At 38.7% G+C, this 17,375-nt stretch overlaps 1 protein-coding gene across 5 annotated transcripts in view; it reads right to left on the bottom strand.

Annotated features, from left to right (window-relative positions):
* Thrb (thyroid hormone receptor beta) overlaps positions 1-17,375 on the bottom strand; it is a 327,980-nt gene that overhangs the window by 164,448 nt on the left and 146,157 nt on the right. The gene's annotated exons all lie outside the window — the stretch shown is intronic.

Genomic DNA, 17,375 nt, shown 5'->3' with positions numbered 1-17,375 from the left:
TTATACACTCCAAAGTGCTTAGTATTACTATTATTATGTACATGTATTGCTTTTATCAAAATAGTCTTAAGAACTCTGTAGTCAGAGTAATTATAAAAACTTTGCCTTTCAGCCCTGAGCGGATTTAGGGACACATCTAATTCTAATACTTAGATTTTTGAACAGCAGTGCGGCCCTGAACTGAGATCCGGAAGCTGACCCTCCAAACTGTCAGACTGGTCCTCCCCTTTAAGCTCCCTTGCATGGCCCTGCATCATTTTGGTTCATGCCCTTCTTTCTGAGCTGGACCTCAAGCTCCCTGCTTGGGATGAGGAACCAGTTTGACCTCATGGAATAAATCCCCAGACCTCAGCACTGTGTCTGGCAAACACTGGGTATGTAACTGTGTGAAGAAGGCAATGGCTTCAACTCAATTATAGTTCTATAAGAACCACTAAAGGTTAGTTTAAAAAAATCAGTAAAGGAATAGGGGCACCTTGCTTTGAGACTACTTGTAAAATTTGCTATAAATCCCAAATTCAGAATATGGAGAGCATACTTTATACAAGTGGAAGTCCTGGAATCTACAGATAACGTTCAGACTCTGACTTTCATGCTCATAATTCTCAGGTTATTAAGCGCCCGCTCTTTCCTTGTGCTAATGGACAGTCACTCCTACATTGTGTTCCCCTGGGAACTGTGATTGCAGGAATTCAACAGTTTCTCCAGAAATTCTGGGAAAATGATTTTGGCAAAATGCTCTTGTAGACTGATCACATTATTCCATTGCAGTGTTTCTTGGGGGTTGGGATGTGGGGGAAAGGGGAATCAAGAGAATGTGGTAAATCAAATAAAGGCAACTTCTGTCTGCAGGAGAATGCAACATCCCCAACCCTTCTGGAAGCCCTGAGCCTATTAAGCCTGGTGAAGGGCTGTCCTTGACTTTGCTCTGAGAAGCAGTATCTCACAGTGGCTTTGAAGTCAGGATGTCCTGGCTTTAAATCTAGCTTTATCAATTAATAACTAACTGCAACCTCAGGCAGTGTTTATTTAACCTCTCTCAGTTTTAGTTTCGTTATCAGTGAAATTTGGATCATTATAGTTTCAGCTCACAGAGGAGTTGTGAAGATTAAATAAAACATCTGTAAGGATCTTGCACAGAATACTACTAATGGTAACAGGTCCTGTGATTAATTTTTTCATAAATAATTATGCTATGACAAAACAAAACTAGAATGCTATAAATGGGAGATTTTTGCTGTAACTTTGTTTCCTGGCTTCCTTGCTGATCTCTGCCAGGGGTTTGCAGCCTATATATGGGACGTGGGTATCCACTGAGGCATTTTTAAGGCAAAAACTTTGACTAAAGTTTTAAAAGTGTGATTTATTTAAAATTTAGTGAATTTTACCAATTTTCTAAAAATACCATTTGATATAATTTCTCAGCTGCAAAGTTTTTGTTTGTTGGTTTCTCATAATTTTTTGCACCTGCTACTGCTCACTGGTCTGTCCCAGAATCAAGTATGAAATATTAGCTGATTACACCCAAAATTAGGTAGGCTACTTTTGAAAGTCCCTGAATCATTATTTTGTAGTGCCCTGAAAAAGTATCATTCCTTCCAGACATTCTGGTATCTAAATGGATTTGGGAATGTTGAGACATGTTGTTAATTAAGCTACTGAGCTTTCCTCAGAGTATGCAGTCATTCAGAGGAGTATCATCCCATCACGCTTCAGAGCTTCTCTTTCTGGGCTGTTCCCTCAGAAAGCAAGAACCTTCAGTAAAAGGAAGAGATGGAAATTGACTATAAATGTTTTTCTCCTCATTAAGAAGACCTTAGCTCACTATTGTACACTATCACTTTTAGTTAAAATCATACCCTACATCAAAACAGGCAGGAAAGTATGGGGCAGTATATAACAAATCTCAAGGACACATTACCTCAATTGGTCAAATCAGTTTGTCCCAGCTAAATTTAATGTTTATCTGTCCCACGGCCATTTTCCTTCTGTTTAGCATACATGTGCGGTAATCTAGTCTTCTACAAAATAAACTTGCAAGATAGCAATTTATTCAGGTCTCTCCAATGGAATCCAGGTAAAAGGTGTTATTTCCTGAGCTTCTCAATGCTGTCCCAAGGGGGGCTTCCCTGAAAACGCCTGTGTCCAGCTTGTGATCAGTGCAGCAGATGCCACTGTGGAGGTGGTGGTATGAAGTGTAGTTTAGACGCACTGTTTGACTCACACTCTTTTCCATCTTCCATCCAGCCCTTACTAGAGTTTGAAATGCCTGATGTTTGCCTCCCCAGTGAAGTATATTCTTTCCACAAAGGGTTTCAGTAATTCTTCTCATCCTGCATTTTTTTGGCGATGTGATTTTGCCACTCCTTTCATCAAGAGAAGTTGAATCTCACTGAATTGAGCTGGTCATGTGCCTTTACGTGATCAAGGGAGTGCATAAGTGACACTGTGTGGGCTCTGGGACTAGACTCTAAGAAGCCATGTAGCTTTAACTTTCATACATTTTTTGGAAGCCTAGCACTACCTAACCAGACAGACTACTCGGAGGTAGCCATGCTGTGAGGAAGCCCAAGCTACAGCCACATGGAGAGATCACGTGAAGAAAGACAGATGCCCGGCCAGCCTCCAGGAGTCCTAGATATTGCACATCCAACAAATCTCGGGGCAGACAGAAATTCTACTTAACCTAGTCACAATGGCAGAATCACTAAAGAAATTGTGATTTAAAAACAGTAAGTGTTGTAGTGGTTTGTTACACATCATTGGGTAACTAAAACATGCAACCTCCTTATTGTTATGGTCTGAGCATGTGACGCACTTGTGGCCAATGGGATGTAAGGGGCAGTTTTCTCCTTTCTGTAATGAATGCAGGTATGAAGAAAAACTACTTTTCTTCCATACTTTACATGCATTTCTGCAGGCATATGATACCTAGAGATACAACAGCCTGGGGATAAAATGCAAAATGGAAAAATTGGCAGAGCAAAAAGATGGAGGGCAACTTGATGACCTTGTTATGTGACCAGCCAGCAAACTCTAAAATTGTCACCTCCAGAGTTCTTGCTTTGAGAGATAACACACCTTTAAGTCGTTTTGGGTCTGGGATTCTGTAATTTTCAGTTAAATGACACAATATGTTACTGATTTGAACCCAGGGAACACGAGAAAATTTTCTCAACACCGGCTGCATGTGCTTTCTAATAATATAACGGCTTCTGGCTCAGTCATCCAAGGTACTAAAAGAAACAGGATAGAGACGTCTTCACTGAAATGTAAGGGGGTAAATTACCTGTAAATCCAACCAAATCGCTTTAGCTTTCCAATATCCCATGTCCCCCAAATGTCTCTGTAACTATGCCACCAACTCAAATTCTTCATATAACCCTATTTTGAATGTTGTCCCAAGTCTGAAAATTTACCACCTTGGATTCTGGAAACCAGATTAACATAATATTCTTTACAGGAGGTTAAATGTAGGCACAGAGTTACACTATTAAAGCTATCATAAGATATAAGTGCAGGGGAAAAATTTAAACATACACAAGCATAGGAAACATTTTGAAAAAGCAAAGTAATTCACAATGAACAATGTGTGACAGTCCTGCCCATGAGCACATATGCTTAGAAGATGCAGAGGTACATTTTGCCCTTTGGGGATATTACACTATGCGGTAATACAAAATTACAGCAACAGGCACTTAAATGGGAACAAGTGTGTGTATCTAAGGCATCTGAATTCCTTTTCTTGTGGCTGAGATACAATAGCTGACCCATGCAACTTAAAGGAGAGGCTTATTTTGGCGCATGGTTACAGGCTGCTATTGTCTGGCCCCAGGGCAGAAACAGCATGGCCCAGGGTATAGTGGAGGACAACTGCTTGAGTCGTGATGGCCAGGAAGCAGAGAGACAGATGGAGGAGCCCAGGAGGGAGATCCAGGCCACCCCCGCCCACTGACCCACCTCTTCCCGCCAGACCCCGCCTCCTTACAGCGAGTCAGCTGTTACCGCTCCCTTGATTTGGTCACCTTCCTAAATCCCTGCCTATGAATGCATGAGGGCTTTGGGGTGTATTCTTCTTCTAAACCCTACCGTGAGGTTATTTATTAGCACACAACTTCTTCACCTGAAATTGAATGACTTTTTTTTTGGCAATATAGCTATTTTTTCTTAAGTATAAAGTTTAGTAAAGTTTAGGTCAGAATTTAAAATTTCCATTTAAGACAATTATTCTGCTATGGATTTTTTTACTTGCAAATTACAGAAAAAGTGGTTAGTATGGTAACGCTCAATGACTACTGAATTTAACAAACTTGCTAGCCTTCCTCTCATGTTTAGCTTATCCAGACAAGTTAAACAGTTAAAGGGGGCAAACTCCACAAAATGAAATATTATGAAGCCAGCTGGGGTTCCTGAGGTTTGGTCCCAGGCCGTGGTCATGTACCCTTAGGCCAGTGAAAGAACTTTCTAAGGTGTCAGATGTCCTATTTATAAGAGGATGCTGTTGATCATGGCAGTGCTCTCTACCTGCAGTGTCCAGTACAGGAGACACTAGCTCCATGAGCTTATTTGAAATGTAGCAATTGAAAAACTGAGTATTTACTTAACTTTATTAATTTAGGTTTAAATCAAATAGCTATCTGTGGCTAGGGGCAGTATTAGACAGCACAGACAACTGATCTAGGTTCCTTCTTACCTAAATGTTACTCCCAAGGTAGCAGAAATAAAATACAGGTAGAAAGGAGACAAGGAAAATCATGATTTTAAAACTGTACTTATAAGAAAACTACATCAGGAAACAAAGTTACCCAAGGTTACAATGCCTTTTTTTTTTTTCCTTTCAGGAATCTCCAAAAATTCCTAGGTATCTTAAAGATACAATAAACCCATAAATTGAGCCTACACTTTTCTTCCCACACTATAGATTCATAAACTTTCCCCCTAAAGGAAACAGCACTATTCATTGGGTACCATATGTCTAAACTCCAAACACATGTAAGTGCTTTAATATTCTAACCTAGCCCACTAAGGGGCAAACTGACAGTGTATCCTATGTTATCATCTTGAGGCTACATAACCTCAGCCCCAGACCATAATGTGCCCCTCTCTTGAGGGCCTGAACTCTTATTTTCTCTGAACATGTACAGTACTTCTTCAACTCTGCCTAATGAAATCTGTCTAGGCTTCTCACTGATGTATCCTGACCTGTGTGTGTGTGTGTAGAGCCTACACAATAGGTGGGGGTGAGGTGGTCTCTATCTCCTCTTTGGAGCCGGTCTCTGGGATACTTCTACTCCCTGATTTCCACTTAGGGTCTACATTCACCTCTGCAACAATTCTTGTATTGTTATTTCACCTAGAATCAAAGGCCAGTTATACCTCCATTGCCCTTCAAATGTAGTCAAGAGCTTAGAATTAACCATCAGCATTAACCCACCTCTTGAAAAGGAGACGACTAGGTCTTAAGAGACTCTTTGATCTTCCATTAGAGCCCATTTAGAAAGTCAAGAGTTATTTGGAAGGAATGAGATCCAACATTTAATTGTGTCAAAAGGTTGTGTTGATGTAGCTTCTTATTTTAGGATAACATCAGTTTCAGTCAGAAGATCCATGGTCCAAGGCTTTTGGTAATGAATTGTCAGGATGGACTATTTGTTCCCAAACATCGCCAGCCGCAATTACTGGTTGTGATCGTGCCTATGTACCAAGTCAGAGGACCAAATTCTGAGGCTGGGAAGAACCCAGGTCTCACAGAGGAGCCTGACCAAAAGACAAATATTTATAACACACTGTGACACATCCTGAAGTCACTGTGTGAGCAACATGTGGTTCAGACTGGAGGGAGACAGCAAATCCTCATCCTAGTTGGTGACGCTGGGAAGGCTCTAGGAAGGAGATACTCCACAGTGGCCAGAACTTTACTGTAGGCTCAAGAAGGGGGAGGGTCTTTCCAGCTCAGGAGCAAGGCTCCTCCAGGGGTGTCAGCAGATAAACCTGAAGTATACGGCTGGCCCTAAGTTTCAAAGAATAAAGCAAGACTTGAATGCTGATTTTGCCACCTGTCATTACCGAGCCCTCTAGCTAAAAATGTTCTCATGTAGGAAAAAAAAAAAAAAAAAAAAGATTTGAACTTTGGGTTCTGAATCTTTATGCCCAGGAGCAAATTTCCTTTCCTTGATGAATGATGAGAGGCCCTGTTCCATCCAACCTCATCCAACTCTTCTGGAGCTAGCATTTGAAATTGTAAGGCATATACGAGGGTAGACAGCTTTTGAAGGAACCAAGTACACGGCAGAATTTATGGGCTGGAAAGGAGGCAAAAATTAAGGAGGTGCATAAATAGTGAGTATAGTTATCTAAAGCATCGATTTGTTTTCCTATCAAAGTGGAACCATTTTTCATGGAGAGTGGCTGCACCTTGAAATGCATTACCTTTACTTCTGAGACTGAAACTGTGATCTATGTGAAACAAAAGTTTAGTCTCCACAGATTGTTTTTCTGTATTTCCTCTTCCTGGTGAAGTCAGTAGGGGAGGATAAGATACAAAATACTAGAGATTGCCTTTCTGGTGAGCCACAGAGAGGAATTTCTGCATTTACCGTGGTCATCTTTCAAACTGCAGCCCTTAGTTGCTTGCACAGAGCAGGCCCCTTTTCTCCTTTTAGCAATGTGCAGGCTAAAATGACGATGACGACCCAGACAGGATATTAAGGCTTCTAAACGAATACACTCTCATTATAGAAACATCTAATAAATAGTTGCCTTCTGTAGAAACCACAGGCCAGGATAAATGGTGGGATTTGGCTTGAGGCAATTAAATGATGCAAAGTTCCCTCACTGTTCTCACCTGCTGGCGATTAACACCTGTAGATATTTCTGAGCTCCTTCCTTCTGCGTTGTTTGCAAGTGCTGTTGCACACAAGTATCACCTGGGAGCTTTTAAAATTTGAATGCCAAGGTCACAACCCAGACCAAGGAGACCATAAGCTCTTCATTGGACCAAGCCCATAATATATCTATTTTTAAAATTTGTCAGGTGATCCCAACTTGCAACAAGTTTAAGAACTTGTGCTTTAGGCTTTGGAGCAGTTGTTCCTAATTTTAGAACTAAAACAATACATATTTCTGAGTTCCAGCCTAGAACTCCTGAATCACATCTTATGGGAGTATGTGTAGTGTCTCCCCCCAACCCTTCCCTGCATATATACGTATGTGGTATTTGGTACTGAGGATCCAACTTGGGTGTACACACACACACACACACACACACACACACACACACACACACACACACACACACACACACACGACACACACACACACACACACACACACACACAGGCTCTACCACTAACCCACATCCTCAGCCACGTTCCCCTTTTTAAAAGACCCCAAGGCTAGCCTAATGCCTGCCTTTTATTGAAAAATTTCTGTTCCAGAGCAATGAAATTCTATTTTCCTTTGATGCTGCATACAAGAAATTATGAGAAAATGAAAATAAAATTAAGAAGTCCATTAAAAACTATGCAGAGGACATTAACTTTCTAGGGCCTTTCTTTTCTTCTGTTTCCATTTTTTTTATTAATCTGCACAGACTCTAAATGCAGGCCTTGATGAAGGATCATAATCTGTACCCAGCTCCCAGCTCAAACTCCTGAAGCTCCCAGACGCTTTTCCCTCCAGCAACTACCCACACCCCACAGAAACCACAAATCTAATTTTTAACCTCTCTTCCTTTTAAATTTTTATTTCAATTTGATACAATTGCAGTAAAATTGGCTTGGCTTGAGCAAATAATTATTGATGAGTAATTGAAGAGACCAGTAGATTTAGAGACAAATGGCCTGACACATCATATACTATAGAGCTCTTATTTATAATTATTTTAAAGAAGAGAGAAGAAAATGAGGTCAGGGAGAAATGATGTCCCAGATTTCCACATAGTTACAGGGTACAGTTTTCAAACATTTTATAATATGCTTAAGCCTTGTGAGAACTGTGTAGATAAGAATTGTCATCATTTCTATTTAACAGATAAAAAATCAGAGAGGAGGTGAGTTGCAAAAATTTAGCTTTGGGTCCTTTTTCAGCAACAGACCTTTTCCTTCTTGCCACAAGGACACGGTCTCTCACATTTGCTATCAATTGAGAATTAAATCTCCCATAAAAATCAGCATGAAAAAGGCCTGAAGGCATAATTATGGAAACAGCTAAATTGGCTGTTTCTTTTTAAATTCATTCCAAAAATAATTCATGAACTGTACTTCTCAAATCATACAGAGATGTTTTTTCATTTAATGTGTTCTTTTCCTGATTAGAAGAGTAACTCATGCTCACTGCAGAATAAGATAACATATAAGAAGAAATTAAGAATCATACATTATACCCAAGTGTTCTTTAAAATATGAAAGACATTCGAGGGCCTGGGCTAGGTAAGTCTCTAGCCTTGACTGGAGCAAGGAGAATCAGTTACTTGATCTTGATTCTTTTCAAGAAATCTGATAACTTATTTCTAAGTATCTGGAGTTTGTACAGACCTGATGTTCCGTCCCATACAGTATGCAAACAGTTTTACAGGATCAATACTTGCATTTGATCTCTAGTATTCCCAGATTACCAGGTATAACTGCATTTTCCCTATAATTTTTCACACAGTTCATTCATTCAAGTAACTGTTTTTTTCCTCATTCATTAACAGTATAGGCTGAAATTACAGTACTTAGAAATTTATCATGAGTACATCTGAATTCTTCACAGAAACTGCAGGAAGCGTTGAGGTTTCTGGGCAAGTACGTAGTGTTTAAAAGCAAACATACCAGAATTTATACCTTATAACACATGTGGTTTTCTCTGGAGGAAGAAGCTGTGTATATTTTTCAGTGTGTTCTCATTTGCTCAAAATGCTCTGGGAAATTACAGGAAGCAGGAGCAGGACAGCTCTGAGCTGCACATCCCCCATACCGTCCTTCAGTTCCTGGACTAATGGCTCAGGGATTTTCTCACTTACTCAGCAACCACTCTGTCAAAAACAACAGATTACATCTCTAGATCTGTCCAGTCAAATCACAAAACAGCATTCTCACTATGCCTTAGGGAGGACAGAATGTTTGCGACTCCTGGAATTTAGCACCTACTCATAGGCCAAGAGTTTGAGAGATCAGCAAGTGCAGCTACCTCCTCACCTGAGATTGAGCAAGGGAGATCAGAGTGGCTTCTTACAACTGACTTGCCTCATTTATACCAAGAATAAAGCACAAATCTGATACAGCATTCCAGGTGTTGTGGCTTGAAAAAGTATTTTTTTTTACCATTTACATCCTCAAACATGAATTCCAGTGTGATCTATCAGTCACTTTGCATATCTTTAAATCTGATCCTTACCCTTCTATATAGAATACACACACACACACACACACACACACACACACACAATATAGGTACACCATGATCTTCTTGTCTAGCCACTCCCCAATTGCTGGGCCTTCACTTTATTTCTAGGTTCTTCTTTCCCTCACCACAACAACTATGCTGTAAAATTCATGTGCAGAGAATCTTGTATACTGATGCCTTTTATCTTTATGGGCTGGTTTCTAGAAGCTGAGTCATATAATACATGCTATGTATGTATATGTGTGTGTCTTATTAATAGTTTGCTAGATTGCTTTTCAAAAATTCACAAGACCACAGGAATGTATTAGAACTCTCCCATCTCCAACTCTGTCTCACCACAATTTTGTGTGAGAGATATTTCAGTATAGTTCCCCTCCCCAATATGTTCATAATATAATTTCCAGAGTGGATGATCTTCTCTAGGTATAATTAAGAATTGGTAGATGAGATTTTTCTGGATTATCTACTGGACCATAAATCCAATGGCAAATGTCGCTATAGAGACACAGGGAGAAAGGGCCGCAAGTAGACAGTTTCAGGAATTGGAACTATGCATTCTGGAGCCACTAGGAAAGAAAGGAAGGACCCTTCTAGAGCCTTCAGAGGAAATGTGACCCTGTTAACAGCTGGACTTTGGACTTCCTGCTTCCAGAACTGGGAGAAAATAAATTCCTATTTTTATTCCACCAAACTTGTGGTAATTTGTTACAGCACCCTTAGAAAACTAATGTATTCATTGTTACATTAAAAAAAACCTTTTGTGTTTTTCCAAAAACTGTTGCAGGTATGTTCATGTGGTTTTACAGTTTGGACTTGCTTTTCAGTGAATTGAGTATTTATAATTGTTTTCATTTTTCAAAAGTGTTTTTCTCTACCAATTCTTAAAAATGCCACGAATATGCAAACGGCACTCTGTACCACATATTGTGAGATACCTAACTCATTTTCTCTGGTATGTTTGGTCAGACCATGCAATTAAAAAGAATTACATGGTGCGGTGTGCTTATCTTTTCATTTATCTGAGTTCCCTACTGATTTTAAACACATCCCTAACACCTGAGTTAATAAAAATATTCTCCCAAATTTTCTCTGAAATTTTTGTGGTGGTTGCCAAGGATGTCCATACCCCCAAGCTCAAAACCTAAGAATATGCTAACTTACAAGGCAGAAAGAATTTCACAAAGGTAATGAAGAATATACCAGTGATGGCAAACCTTTTAGCGCTTTCAGTGACAGCAAACAGCAGGCCGTGGCATGCATGTCATGGTTTCCTCACCACTGATGCAGACTTTGAGATGAAAGGATCATCCTGGATTATCTAGTCACCGGAACCCTAGAGATGGACCCTACCTAGCCCAGTGTGGTCTGAGGGAGATGACTCAGGAGAAGAGGCAGCAAGGTTCAGCACTGTTGCCTTTAAGGCAGGGGAAGGGAGCCAGAGGCCCTGCTTAGTGGGCAACCCCTTGTAATCGCAGAGGAATGGAGGATGCGCCTGAGTCTGCGGAAAGGATCAAGGCCTCTCTGATGTCTTAGGACCTGTGTCAGACTCGTTACCTGTAGAACTGTACATGCATTGGTGTTGGTTTAAGCTGCTGGGTTTATGATAATTTTTTATGACAGCACTGGAAAACCAATACACTATGTTTTTTTTTTTTTGCTTAATTAAAAAAATGTGTACCTTTATACCTCTATGTGCAATTGACTTTTGAATATTATAGCAAGTAGGGGTGTAACTTTAGTTCTAGGTGTACACTATACATACTGATCTGTTTATTCCTTTGCCTGTATCATATTGTTCTGGTATAGTTACTCCAATATATCCAAGCATCTGGTAAGACATCTTAGCCTTTTCTGTTTTTGTTTGGTTTTTCAAAGTACCTTTATACCTCTATGTGCAATTGACTTTTGAATATTATAGCAAGTAGGGGTGTAACTTTAGTTCTAGGTGTACACTATACATACTGATCTGTTTATTCCTTTGCCTGTATCATATTGTTCTGGTATAGTTACTCCAATATATCCAAGCATCTGGTAAGACATCTTAGCCTTTTCTGTTTTTGTTTGGTTTTTCAAAGAGTAAACCCTCAAAATAAAATTTTAACAGCTCTTGTTTATGTCCTTCTAAGTATTATTCATTCTTATATTTTTTTAATAAACTGTGTTGTTTTAGCGGTAAATCCATCTCCACTTGTAATTTCCAGTGTTCCCCAGTACTGTAGTGGGGACTGAACTCAGCACTTTTGTAATGGGCTACTATATCCACAGCCTGTTAAAAAATATTTATTTTGAGACAAGATCTAAGTCACTACATTACCCAGGCTGGGCTTGAACTTAGTCTTTCTGCCTCGGCCTCCCAGGGTGCTGGGATTACAGGTATGTGGCACTGTGCCTAGCTTGCAACTGACAGTTGCAATTAGAGAACAAATCAAACCAATGTAAACCTGTTTCAAGGCGGGTGAACTCACTGATCCCTCTGGTTTAAATCAAATGTGTGTGTCAGTTACATGCATGGCAACCTTTTCAGGGACCTTGCATCTCTGCTCATATGCTAACTTACCAGCGAGGCCTCCCTGAATGCTGCACAGGAAACAGTGCACCACTGCATGAATCCCATCCCATCGGCTAAACATTTACTCGGCTCTTTCTCAAGCTTTGTTTTTCTCTATAGCACTTGTCACATTCTGGCTTATTTACTAATGTGTGGTTTCTTTTCCATTTCCTTCAACTAGATATCAGCTCTGAAGAAGAAGGATTTTATCTCTTTTGTTTATTACCGTATCCCCAGGGAGCAGATGAGTGCTTGGCATTCAGAAAATGTTCAGTAAGTTTTTTTTTTTTGAGTGATCGATTAAAAAAGAAACCTACTGACAGTCTACATTATTTTCCAATCTAATCATCTTGCCAAATATCCTTATTTCCTGTAGGTTTTTTTTTTTTTAACTGGAGACCTTTAACTTTTATAGGTATATAGTCATATCATCAACAAAAATGATACTACTACTCATTTGGTTGCTTTAATTAGGCCAATTACTTTTTGCCTCAGTAAATTCACCGGGACCACTGAGATACTGATGACTAATATCAGTCGAAGTAGGGATCCCTATCTGTAGAAGACTGCAGAGACAGTCTCAGCTTGTCAGTCCTGCCTGCATCCACGCTCTTCGCTGTGAAACTTCTCAACGCCCTCATGCTCGGAGGCTAGGCCTAGCCACATGAGTGCTTTGGCCAAAGGGCTACAGCAGACATGGTATAAGCAAAGGCCTGAAAAGTGCCATTGACAGTGGGCTTGTTCTTATTCCTCTGCTACTACTACGAAAGCTTGCTTGGGCTAGCCTGCTGGAGGATGTGTTGCTGGGAATATAATTTCCTCATTGTTTCAGTAGAGCCATCCTGGACAGGCCTACAGCCAGCCAGGCAGTCCCAGGCACTTGAGCATGCCCAGTCATGATGGCAGGGCTAGCTGGCTGATCTGTAGGTAGCCTCCGCTGGTGAGCCGGCCCAGCCCAGATCCCCTGATCCCCACTGCCTGTGGGCTCTACACACATTTATCATTCCTTGCTGAGCAAGTGGTCCTCAAAAGCTTCGCAGATGAGAAATATATGAAAGAAAAAAGTTTGGGAGAAAATGTTATGCAGCATTGCTGTGACAAGAGACACTTAATAGAAGTTGTTATGTTTGATTTTTTTGCAAGAGTTTCACCACATAGAATTTTGTTATGTATTAATTTTTGGTGGATAGTGTTTTGTTTCTTCTTTTTGTTTTTTTTTTCCCTTTTAAAACCCAACAGTATTTGTTATCTCTTGAAGCAGAATGTGACCTTGGCCTTACATTTCCCCTCACAAGCCTTGTTCCAAATTATTTCTTTGCAATACATGTAGGGAAATTTAGTCTTATTCCTCTAAATGATACTTTTATTTAGAAAACAAGACCTGTGGAGTTTCTGCCATCAAGTTGTTTTGATTATTTTTAGAGGACTAGTATATGCAGAATTGAAACTATAGGGGAAAATATTTAAAAAGTAGATTCTACAAGATAAAAACTCAAGCTATTTTTCCGGGTGGATACTGTTTAATTATGGGTAAAACAGAAACAGAAATCAAGTTGTTAAAAATGGCTGCTGAATTTTATAAATGCCTTTCCCATATATTCCGTTATAATATTTTTCCTTCTTTCATTTATTGATGTGACAAATTATTTGACAGATGCTTTGATATTAACCATTTTATATTCTAGGAATAGGTAGATTATTCTTTTGAGATGTCGCTAGATTTTACTTGGTAGTATTTAAAGGTTTGCCCCTGCGTATACAAGTAAAATTGGCCCCCTACCTCCTCTTTGGCCTGTATTTTCTTTTAAAAAGGTTACATTGGCTTCGGGAAATAAATTTTTCAGTTTCAGAATTGATAAGGCCCAAATATAAGAATGGACATATAGATGTGAACATAATCCACACAATCTAATAAATTTATACAGCAAACTTGCATCATATGACTTAATAAAACAGAGCCGGGTGTGGTGGTACATGCCTGTAATTCCAGCACTCAGGATTGCCTTGAGTTCAGGTGAGCCTGGGCTACACAGTGAATTTAAGGGTCAGCCTAAACTACATAGCAAGACCCTGTCTCAGAAAAACAAAACAAAATTAATAAAACAGATTTCTCATTATTCATAGCACATTAATGTAAGTTACAAGACTAAAAAGAAAACTTCAACTTGTTTAAAGGTAGATATTTAATTAGCCATAATTTTAGATAATAAGCAAATAAAATTGATTTTAAAGAATGCAATAGCTAGTAAATTTTAACTACTTGCAAATAAGAAATATTCTTTAAAATACCTTTAGAATTAATAAGAAAAGCAAAAATCAAATGATTAATATTAATGAGAAACTTATTTCCTACCAAGAGTTATGGAACACAGCTAATGCTCAGAAGTAAATGTGTTGCTGATATAATAGTTGTTTTTTTTTTTGAAAGACTAAAATTAAAGGAGCATAGTACTCATCTTGGGAAGTTTCATAAGGAAGAATAAACCTAAATAAAGTCTATCATTTAAAAGAAGTATAAGGTATAAGGATTAAGTAATTTTACAGCTGGGTTTCATCTAGCTGCTAGAGAATATATCATTCCAGTACTACTGAAAGTCACAGATGATAGAAAAAATGAAAAGCTCCCAAATTCATTTTATCACTTATATAGATCAGTGGTTCCAGTGTGTTTCCTGGACTGATAGCATTAAGGACATTTGGGAATTTGTTAGAAATGCAGATTATCTGGCTCCACCCCTGCCCAGCTGATTTAGAAGTTCTGGGGTTGGAAGTCCAGGAATGTAAGGCTCTCAGGTGACTCAAGCGCATGCTAAATTTTGAGAACTACCACTATAGCACTAGTGTGCAGTTAATATGCAAAAGACTACACACTGCTTCATTTTCAGGAATGTATGTTCTATATTTATCTGCGTATCTTTTTCCTCAACATCATGATCTATCTTCCAGACATATTATGATGAACTTACCTAATTTTCCCTCTCATAATTTTTGCATAACAAATCCCTTTAATATATATCTATATCTCTATATATATCTGTGCATTACTTCTATTACTACATAGAATATCTTTTCTATTATAGTGCAAGGGGTATGGATGTAAGAATTAGCAAATGGAGTTTGGGCTGTAGATGTATCAATACAAATTCTACTGGCAATAGGAGTTGCAGGACCGGGGATTTAGCTCAGTGGTGCAGTCGCCTGCCTAGCAATAGGAGTTGCATGTGTGTGATGAGGTCAAGAGAGATGTACAGGTCTCGGTTTTAATATCTGTATATGTATTGGTACAAATAATAGGCAGTAAATGCTTTATAACTAATTTAGACACAGCTATTTGCAAGTTGCATTATAATTACTAAACACGTATATTTTCACCCTGAGGGCAGAATGGTTATAATGAATTGAAAGCATTTTAATATATTTTAATAATGAGGTAAAGGGGTATGTGAACTGCACAAAGCAGAAGCTAGGCATTTCACACCCAATATCTCATCTCTCTCCACAGCTACTATGCAGAGTAGTTACTGGCTGTCTGTTTTAGATGGGGAAATTAAGCATCAGAAAATTTTGGGAATTTGCACCCTGTTCTCTGCAGAATTTTAAGTTGTGTGCCTTCGTGTAATTCTACTTGGCTCCTTCTACTAAGCCTCTTAAAACTTTATGAAACTGAGTTCATGCCCAAGATATATGAGTCTATCTCCTCCAATGGCCTTCACAAAGTGTCTTCCAACAGATAACATACCTCCCCCTTGTTAATTTAGAAATGCTTCAAAGTTAAAGCCCTTCGATGCTGTTTTTATTGCTTTAGCCAAGAAACTAACAAATCATGACACAAGTTGTATAAAAGAAACCATTTTAATATTAACGGCCCAGTCATTTGGGGATTAAAGATTTGAGGTCTGCTTTGGCACGCAGAAGGAATATTAGTTACCTGTAATTCTGGTTTTTGGGAGGCTCGTAACTGTAATGGATAACAGCTCCACGAATCTGAATTTCCTGGCACCTCCACAAGCCTGTGCTGGATAGCTCAGATTTCAGTCTGAGACCACCCACAGGGAGGAGGCTCAAATCTGTCAACAGTGTGTCTCTTCTATAAAGGTTCTTTCCACAGAGGGCTCTGGTCCTCATGCTGAGACTCAGTTTACAGGCCCAGAAGACTGGCTTGTCATAAATACAGACTTTCTGAGAGCAGAAATCATAAATGGGACTGAGGGACAGACAATTTCTCCCAGAGAGGAGCACTAGTTTTCTATGTATTTGTCTGCATTTAAGCCAACTAACTTGGCCTCTAAGAATGGAGGTAGCCGAGTGACCCCATTTTCAAAATTTCAAGAGATCAGAACAGGCAAGCACAGTTTGACAACCAGGTGAAGAAACAATGTGTTAGGCTTGGACTCTGTGATTTTAAATCCATCGCTCAAAGCCTTTGAAATGGCACACTACCACGTAGAACACATAACTTCATAACCATAAGGGTCTTGGGGGGTTGATGAAATCTAAAGAGAACTAAAATCTCCAAGTACAAAAAGTTTTACTTCCCTGCAAATAATTGACAAAATTTAGTATGAGCAAATTAATATATCATGTTTCTTTAAAGTCACATTTTTAAAGCAAATAAAGGTTACAGATCATTCTTTTTTTTTTCTTAGAACAAAGAGTGAAGTTTTCCATGAGAGTTCCTGCTTCTTATAAACATTTCCAAGAATAAATTACAACATATTAATGTTGCTTTATTGCTTGGCAATAATTTATGATTAAGCAAGTATATACTCAAAGATATTGGCAAGTGAATTTTTTTTCTTTTTATTGACTTTATTGGTACAATATAAGTATACAATACAGTAACATTCATTATTGGGATCCTGTACCTTTACATGACAGATCTTGATTCTCATTTTTTCCCCTTGTCCCTGCCCCCCCTTTGGCAAGTGAATTTTGATATCCTACAGTGTTGTGCATATGCTGTACATTATCTGAAACTATGAGTTATTTTTGATTCACTGAAGAGAAATAACATGACAATGTTCAAGCTAAAGTTTATTTGTTCAGAACATAAAAGGAACATAGGCTCATTGTAAAAAAATTAAAATATAAAAAGTGTAAGAAAAAAACGACTATTGCAGCAATACAGATTTTTCAACTCATTTCCTTTAGTTTTTCTGTACATCTATTTTGTGTATATGTAGTAGCTAAAGTTGTTTAAAATTTTCCACCTGTCATGTAAAGGTACAAGATCCCAATAATGAATGTAACTATACTATATACCTAACATGTACCAATAAACTCAATGAGGAAAAATTTTTTTTCATTATCTTTTCTACCTAATATTACTGTAATTTAATCATTTCTCCATGCTGGAATCACTTCATACCACATAGATATATACAACAATTTCCTATTGAAAGGCATTTGATAGATTTCCAAGTAAAGTCACAAACACCAT

The sequence above is a fragment of the Fukomys damarensis genome, unplaced genomic scaffold (assembly GCF_012274545.1).
Source record: "Fukomys damarensis isolate Sample0158 unplaced genomic scaffold, DMR_v1.0_HiC HiC_scaffold_28, whole genome shotgun sequence".
In the NCBI taxonomy this organism is placed as follows: domain Eukaryota; kingdom Metazoa; phylum Chordata; class Mammalia; order Rodentia; family Bathyergidae; genus Fukomys; species Fukomys damarensis.
This window is presented reverse-complemented; position numbering and strand designations above follow the sequence as displayed.